General features: G+C 42.9%; 1 protein-coding gene across 4 annotated transcripts in view; it reads right to left on the reverse strand.

The window, feature by feature from the left end:
- Positions 1-8,789, reverse strand: part of Ncoa7 (nuclear receptor coactivator 7) — a 144,066-nt gene extending 135,277 nt beyond the window's left edge. For 3 of the 4 annotated variants that reach the window (XM_027398427.2, XM_027398426.2, XM_027398424.2), the window contains exon 1: positions 7,820-7,951. The gene's annotated coding sequence lies outside the window, so the exon portion shown is untranslated. Of the gene's footprint in view, positions 1-7,819; positions 7,952-8,472 lie in introns of those variants that run through there. The other variant, XM_027398425.2, reaches the window with a different exon arrangement.
- Positions 8,790-9,017: the final 228 nt, after the last annotated feature.

Below are 9,017 nucleotides of genomic sequence, written 5' to 3' on the forward strand. Positions count from 1 at the left end.
CACACACACACACACACACACACACACACACACACACACACACACACACTCTTACAAACTTGAGACAGATCTATACACAAACCAAGGAAGTTAAATGCAAGAAAATACCAGCAGATGATGTGTGGGTGGAGACACTGAGGAAGTGAAATTACAGTAGCTTGGAAAGGAAGGGCAAGTAAAATATGTCAAACTGAATATACAATCTGTAAAGACAAGGCAAGAATACAGAAATTTTAAGGTATATGATTTGTAATATTTGATAATTGTTATAAAATGTGAACAAGTAAAATGTGGGGAAAAGAAAATAGAAATCACCCATGCTCTTATCAAATGGAAAAAAACTATAATATTTTATCATGTTTTTGGCCTTTCTTCTATGTAAACATACCTTAAAAATCAAATTAGGATCCCTTCTCTCGACAACTCTACCATCCCTATGCATGCCTCCCAGAGAAAATGGACTCACCACTGCACACACAATCTGATATTTAATTAAATTATGAATATCTCCCAAGTGGTTAAATATTGTCTAAATGTACTGTCATTTTTTAAATGGTTTCACTGTTGGAATTTACTCAAATTTTCCCAATAATAATACTCATAACGACAAATAACAGAATTGCTTACTTTGCACCAGGCAATTTTCCAAGTACTTTATATAAATTACCTAATGTTCAGAGTGATGTGGGAGGTTAGATACTATTATTATCGTCGTTTGACAGATGATAGTTGAGTTAATTAAACCGATTACGTTCACATGGGCAGAAACAGGAGGATGATCCTACAAGTCACTTGCTGTAGCATCTGGTTCTTACCCCGGCTGCTACATCTCTTGCCTCTCTTATCTCCTTAGTGTATATTCAGTATACTCACTGGGCCCGAGAAATTCTAGGACTAGACTGTCTTCCACCTAATCGATTCCAACATGCCCTCTGACTCTGTGTGAACAATTTCTCCTTTGTCAGCATTGTCCTCTAATCTGGCTACAATAAACCCCATTTCTTTGATTCAAACAAGCCAATGTTTGTTCACATCTTAGATATTTTAAGATGCTATTTCGTGAATTTTCCATTTCTCTTCTTAACTAGAATTTTTTAAGTTAAGGAATATTAAATTGAAAATACTTTGGAATGTAACTCAAAACATCAAAGAATAAATATTGCTAGCTAGCTATTTCAGTGGGACTTAATAGATGGACAGCCCTTGGGGAAATCATCACAGCTCAGTTGTAAATATCTAAGAACATAAAACCAAGCAGACCCCCCACAACAGATAAAGTTACAGTCTGAATCGTCATTTCCACCATGCAGTAGAGGCTACATAATACTCTAGAATAATTTTCTCTGGTGCTTGGAGCCCTCTCAGTTACTTCTATCAACATGTTTGGGAAAACAAATCTGTAATTCTGATGCTTGCAAGGCGAGGTTAGAATTATAGAGGGAAACAACGAGATCTGGAGAGAGCACCACCTGAAGAATTCTCCAGCATCCTTCCTGAACTACAAGGCATAAGAACCAGTTTGTGATAATAATACATCAGCCAGAAATTTCACACAACCTGTTAAACTCTGTTAAAAACTGTTGTTAATAGATCATGAAAGCTGTCATTCTTTGTAATAATTCGATTGCCTGTCATACTCTCTGGGTTGAAATTCAAAATGTCTCGCTCACATAAGTAATTTTTAAGGATGGGCTTTTCTTGGATAGCTCATGTCAACCAACTATTGAGGGCAAAGTTTCAAGTTTTCAAGTATCAAGGTGCCTTACATTTTGTTATAGCCTCAAATTTCAAGACACCCTCTTTAGAATGTTGGTTCCTTTAAGTACCAATGATAGAGAACAGCCTAGCATTGGTGGTACACAAGAAACTCTCCCAAATAAGGGTCACAATACCAAAGCTATCTTCAAAGCGCAGCAATAGTATTTGCTGAAGAGTTATTAAATTAACCCAGGATTACTAGAAAGGATAGGGAATGTATAAGGTGGTGTACAGGCAAAGGATGGTTTGTAATACTTCAACTTTGTTTTGTGTTGCTGACCAATCCCACTTGTTAATCAAAATCAGTTCAATTTGAAAAGAAGGATAGTTTGACACTTATGAGAAATCTCTAGTCTGTTAACTCTCAGGCCAGAAGCCATGCAAGGGCCATTACAACTCTGTTACAGAATCTCAACTAAGAAAGGCCTCAGGAAGTGACACCTGAACTTGCTAACAAAAATGGAGACTAGTGGTTTTTTGTTGGTGGTGACCATTTGTTTTGCTTTGTCATGGTCTCACTGTCTCTCTCTGGTTGTTCTGGAACTCACTGTGAATACCAGGCTGGCCTCCAATTCACAGGGATACATCTACCTGCCTATGCCTCCTGAATGCTGGGGTCAGAGGTGTGTGCCACCAGAACCAGCTAAGAGATAGGTGTTTTCTAAGGAGAGGGGACAGCAAGAAGTGCACATATCCACGATGTGACAGCCAGTTTTACTTCACTAACATAGCATGCCAAACTTGGGGCCAATAAGCAAATCAAATACAGTTTGTGGTACATAATGACACACTGAATCTTCATCTTATTTTTTAAAGGGTCCAGGCAACAGAGGAAGGAGGCTGTCTAAGAATGGCTGTGGCTCAAACCAAACAGCATCAAGGAGTGAGAAACAGGAAATGAAATCCTCAGAACCCAAGAGAGCGAGCTAAGAGGCATGCATTGTAAGGACCATATACAAAATCTGGAGAGGAGGCTTCAGCAATAAGACCAGTAGAGATACAGACAAAAGAGTGTAGACTAGGTCCTAAGCACCTGAGGCATCACACCAGGTGCTGGGAACAAGATGAGTTAGAGAAATAGTAGAGACAAAATGAATAGGCTTTCTGTTCGAAGTTGCATATGCACAAAACAAAACAAAAACCTCCCTGCAGTGTTTTTAACTACATTCTCTGGCTACCCAAGGATAGGAAAGAGGAGTCTGGGTATGAGAGGAAACTTTTAGTGTACACCTTACAAGCCATAGGTGGCTATTATTTAGTCTAACCAAAAAAAAAAAAAAAACAAACAAACAAAAAAACCAAAAAACAAAACAACAAAAAAAAACTTCTAAAAAGAGTTGGAGGTAATTAAATGAGATGCCTCTATTTGAAAACCTTCCTCTAACTTCCTAATACATATCAAGTTGCACTTAAATTAAGATTGTTTTTAAGCCAGAGTCCAGGTTTCCAGTGATAGTGACTCACTGAGGGACAATTCCAATGCAAGCCTGAGAGACCAACTTATCAAACATAGTATCACACAGCGGTAAATAACTGCTGGCCTGGCAAAGTTTAACCAGTTCAAATTAACTGTCTTAAGTACACAACTGCTGGCCAATTAACTTGGGAAACTCAGTCATTCAAACATGGTAAATGAAAGACATTTGGAGAATTACTATTGTGATTTATTAGAACACTGCTAAGTCATATAGTCAGTGGGCACAGAAGTGAGATTGGCCAGCACAGTGACTGTTGAGCTAGTTTGGATTCACCCCTTGGCTAAAAACAAGTTTTGAAAAACTACAGAGAACCTTTTCCCTGACTTAACACATGCTATGAGGCAGATACTCCCGATATAATAAGTGAACTAAATCACACAGTCTTATCAACTCCAAATAGCCACAGATGTGCATCCATTCAACAGTTCAAAGACAAGTAGAGTTTAACTTTACAAATTGGAATTCAGTTTTATAAAACTGCATGACACTATTTCCCATTTGGCTGTATACACAAGTACCAATATATCAAAATTGTAATACTTGCTCAAAACTCATTAAATGTAACCCGTTTGAAATGTGTTCATCAGAAACACTGTGTGTCCAGAGGTCAACTCTGTGATTCCTTCATTCATTTGGTTTCATATTTTGTATTTTTTCTTGTTCCATTAAGGATGAGTCATCTAAAATAATGTAATTCAATGAAATATGAGAATTATAATTAGATAATAATCAGAATCAAGAGAAATGGGGTAAAACAGAAGCTAAAAGGTAAAAGGGGGAGTAAGAACACTAATACTAATAATATGTTTTTTCACATGGTTACTAGGATTTGAGTTGAAAATCTGACTGGAATTCCTCAGTCACCTAGATAGAAAGGCAAACATCTGGTTCTCTCTTTGCATAACAGGAATAAAGTCACATGTATTCATTGTTCAAGGCGGGGGTGGGGGGTGGGGGGTGGGGGTGGCTTGACTTTGGCACCTAGAGCTCAATGGAATTTCTTGCATAGACTTTAAACAGGAGCTGTAGCAGGGACCCTTCCCCAAATCCCGTCTATGAAGTGATCTAACTAACAACAGTTTCTTTCCCATGGTCTGCTCAGTGAATCCTTCACAGTGCACACAATGGAGGGGTTATGAAGCATGCTGAACGAAGAAACCAAGACCCACAATTTGGAAAGCTCTAGCTAGACTCCTGGTCTGGATAAAAGGAAGACTATACAGATAGCAAGGCCTTTGTTCAACTGAACCTCTAGCAACAGTTTCTATCAATTAATCTTATCTTTCTTGTTTTTGTCTTTTCACAGAGACAGGGTTTCTCTGTGTAGCCCTGCCTGGCCTAGTACTTGCTCTGCAGACCAGGCTGGCCCCGAACCTCTGTCTCCTGAGAGCTGAGATAAAAGGCATGTGCCACCACTGACTGGCCAATCTTATCCATTTTAAAGACAATCTGCACCCTCTCACGTGTGCAGAAACAATCTCATGTCATGCACCTCGTGAGGGGGACAGATACAATACTCTTCTTCACCCTTCATTCCCCGTTATCTGAGATTAAAGATTACACAAATTTACCTCTGTAGAGTCGCCCCACAATCCTAGCTATTTTGATTGTAGTGTATGTGAATTGAGAGCATTCTGTTTAATTTAAAAAGAAAATTGGGGGTAAGATTTAAGAAATACACATTTAACAAAGGACAGACAGGTTTCTAAAATGATAGCAGGAGCCTGGAATTGTGGCACACACCTTTAATCCCAGCACTCGGGAGGTAGAGGGAGGCGGATCTCTGTGAGTTCCAAGTCAGCCTGGTCTACAAAGAGAGCTCTAGGACACTCAAGGCGGTTTTACAGAGAAACCCTGTCTTGAAACAAAACAAAACAAACAAACAAACAAAAAACAAACCAAACAAATGAAATGACAGCAGGAGAAAGATACAGAAAGGTTACAAAAAGAAGAAGAAGAAGAAGAAGAAGAAGAAGAAGAAGAAGAAGAAGAAGAAGAAGAAGAAGAAGAAAAGAAATCCAGACTTAGAATTGCATTGCTGGCAGGGAGGCAGGGTTGTAGCTGGCGCTTGAGGCAAGAACCAACATGTGAGTCATCACATTGTAGAGATACCACATTTGCATGCAGGACATAAGAGAAAAAAAAAATTCCTTCTGCAATGAAGAAAAAGCTCTTGCATAAAGTTATAGAACATTATGAAAATGTTCAAGTTCTACTTGTTGACGGAACAAAATAACTAACTGTCCAGAAGTTAAAACATGAGATGGTTGGGGCGGGGGTAGGTAGCAACAGCAGTGGCTTAGGATCTGGGTTTGATTCCCAACACCTACATGGTGGCTCACCACCTTAACTCCAGTCTCAGGAGACCTGACGCCCTCTTCTGCCCTCTGCAGGTACTGCATGCACATGGTGCACAGACACAACTGCAGGCAAGATGCCCACCCCCTACAAATATAAATCAATAATTTTAAAAGAAGCAAAAGGTGTATTTTAACCACAGGTTCTTTTACAAAGTAGAAGGTGAGCAAGGAAAAACAATGCAAATGAATTGCTCAATATCCTTGATTATAAATAAGACTCTAAAAATGGCTTTATATTAATTGGTATGGCAACTGCTTTGTTTTCATAAATTATAACAACTTATATCCACAAGTTCTCTTCCCATGATTTCCTCAGTTCTCATACCTTTTATCTAAAAGTTTTCCTTCACACATTTGAAACAATCTGACTAGATTAGAGAAGAAACAGTAATATATTATGCTTTAGCATGTTGTGTGAAAATCAGGATTCTGGGAAATATTCTGGGTAGTGAGGAAGAAGATGCATGAAAATTAGGAGGTATTCCCTGTCAGATAAATGTGCTAAGGAGAATGACTCAGTGGATCTATGTGACAGAAAAACAAAGACATATCAATACTTTCATAGAGTGTAAGTAAAGGAAATGGAAGGTAATAGACTTGTCCCTATGTCCATTTTGGTCCTTTCTGTTATTTTTTTCTTTATTTTTTTCTACTAAAATAACATTTTAAGCAGAAAAGGCACTGGATCTTCCAAACATCTCATCTTATAGAGGAAAATAGCTAAAATGTTCTTCTAGGGCTGAGGATGCAGCTCAAACAGGACCAGCCTAACACACTGAAGCCATGGGCCTGATCTTGGATCTGGTACCTGGCATCACAAGAAGAAAAAAATCAAATCTTTATGTATATAATATGAGTGAGGTCACTTTGCAACCATAGACTCTTAAATGTTTTGTTTTCACTTTAGTTTTAATAAAAACATTAAAAATGAACCATAGCTGAACCTTAAAACAAGTTGTTACTTATTAACCAGATCACTACTCCTTTTGGAATTGACTTAAGAATTTTCTTTAAACATGAATTCTGCTTTCTAAATTGTTTTTGAAAGTATAACTGAAAGAGAATTGATTGCCATAATACTGGAAAATGGGCACAAAGTGAACCTAAAAGAAGAACAAATGCCTTCCTTGCTGCTAAAGCCACAAATGTCAATGAAAAATAACAGAGTTTGCCTGTTTATAGAAAGAAATAACAAATAACCAACAGCTATTAGGCATCCAAAGGAGGGGAATTACAGAATGGGGGGAAAAAGAAGATTCTGTCTCCTTACTATTTATATTAATTCAGTTCACCAAAATCTCTAGTCTGAAATCCTGGCTGTACAATTGGAGTTTACAATGATCCATTTTCCCAAAATTCTAAACCTTTTATTTAGTGTAAAATGAAAAACGGCAGCCTAAGAGGAAACAAACATACTAAAAGCCCTAATGTAGGAATTTTACTTCTAGAACAGAAGGGGGTCAAAGACTGAACCAGTTTTCAGAAAGGCAAAGGTCAGCTCTGAGTTGGAAGCGAGGCTGGCGGCAAGACTGCCTCTGCTGGTTGACAAGCGCATCTTTCAGAGTCTCAGCTCCCCACACCTGTATCAAACTTGAGCTCTCAAACCCATCGGCTCCCGTCTGGTTTATCCTAACAGAACACACTGGCCTCATCCATCACCTGAGTGATCTGACTTCTAGAAGAACCTTCCTTAAACTGGCATCCAAAATAAAGTGTTTGCACCACTGATTTTATATACCACATGACGAGCTGTAAAATACACAAATATCCACAACCACTCCTAAATACCTCTAAAACAACACCGTTGCTCGTCTACATTTTAGCAAAAGAGATAGGAGGAACAAATTAGCTGATCCCGCTTTTTAAAAAATGCAATGACATAGTCTACTCCAGCTAGTAAAAAGGCAACGGCCTCCTCCCCAAGGAAGCCGCGCGCCAACCTGTCCTTCCAAGCACCCCCACGCCCTACCCCGAGGGTCCCCAGAATGTTGGCGGGAAGGGTCCAGCGCCCCTGCGCCCCTGCGCCCCAGCTCGGTCTCGACTGTTCCAGCAAAGCGTTTCAGGTCTCCCGGGGGCTGCGCTCAACGCCATTAGCACACCTCGGTGTGCTGGCAGCCCAGGAGGGAGGCAAGTTTGGGGCTGCCGGTGGCGGTGCCGGTTCTCCTTGGCCGCAGCATCAGCAGCGGGTGGCCTCCAAGGCCGGGCCCCGCCTCGGCCACCTACCTACTGGGCGGGGGCTCCGCGGCTCGGGGCGAAGTGGCTCGGGCGCACGCATTTCTGGGAGCGGTGGCCTCTGCTGCTGGGCGCGGGGAGCGCATCCTCCGGGGTGGGAGGAGGGGAGGGGACGGCGGTGGGGAGCGGGGGGGGGGGCGGAATCGTGTGCCGAGGAGGAGCCAAGGGAGGCGACAGGAGCGGCGGGGTGCGCTCCTGCGGGGTCCCCAAGTCCCGGATCTGCCCGGAGCTGCCACCGCCGGGATGCTCGAGGCCTCGCCCAGGTGCCTGCAGCGGCGCCCACCGTCAGGCACCGGCCGCGCTCCGGGCGGAAGGCGGGGAGCTGCGGTGGCGCGACGCCCGCCCGGCGCCCGCCTCTAGCTCCGCCCGACTCGGGGCGCGCGCTGCGCTCGTCCGCTGAGGCGGGGGCCCGAGAGCTCCGCGGCCAGGCTAAGCGGTTCGGGCTGCAGCCACGGCATCTTGCCTGCCCGGTGTGACCTCGGGGCGGCAGGCGGAACAGTCCGAAGTGGCGCGGGTTCCCCAGCACCCGGCCCGGCGGCTCCGCCCCGGAGAGCTGCGCGCGCGGCCTCCGCAGGCCTGGGCCCTTTGTGACGCTGCCCGGGGCGACCATCAGGCCATATGTGTACCGGGAACCGTCTGCTTACCTGGCCCCTAATCGCATCCCCTCTAGCTACGGTCTGGATCTTGGAGGGAAATGAAGCTTAGGGGTACAGCAGGAGTTAGAGCACCTGCTGGAGTCTTAAAATCCCTTTACTTTCCCTTCCAGCTCTAGGACCACGGGCCACCATAAATTCATCCTTCTGTCTTTTCCGGCATTGCCTTTGGCAACCGGGCCTACTATCTTCTCCCTCTCCGGTCCCCGGTTCAACATCCTGTAAGCTGCCAAATTGCAATCATTATAGCCAAAGCAATGTAGCAATTGGGCGGTCCAGCCAGCTCTTGGCTGAGACTGGAGAGAAGAAGCTCGTTAGGAAGGTTTTTGCATCAGCCCAGGGAGCTGTGCCTGTGAGATCCCTCCCTGGTATTGGATGCCGCTCCCTTTACAGTCCCGTGACGAGCACCGCAAGATGACTCGGAGGATCTGACTGTGAAGATCACTCTTAAATACAGGAAGAAAAAAAAAAAAAAAAAGCTGCAGCTGGTATGATAAGATTGGTGTGTCCGAAGCCATCCACACAGTACATAGCGG

The sequence above is a fragment of the Cricetulus griseus genome, chromosome 2 (genome assembly GCF_003668045.3).
Source record: "Cricetulus griseus strain 17A/GY chromosome 2, alternate assembly CriGri-PICRH-1.0, whole genome shotgun sequence".
NCBI classification, from domain to species: Eukaryota; Metazoa; Chordata; class Mammalia; order Rodentia; family Cricetidae; genus Cricetulus; species Cricetulus griseus.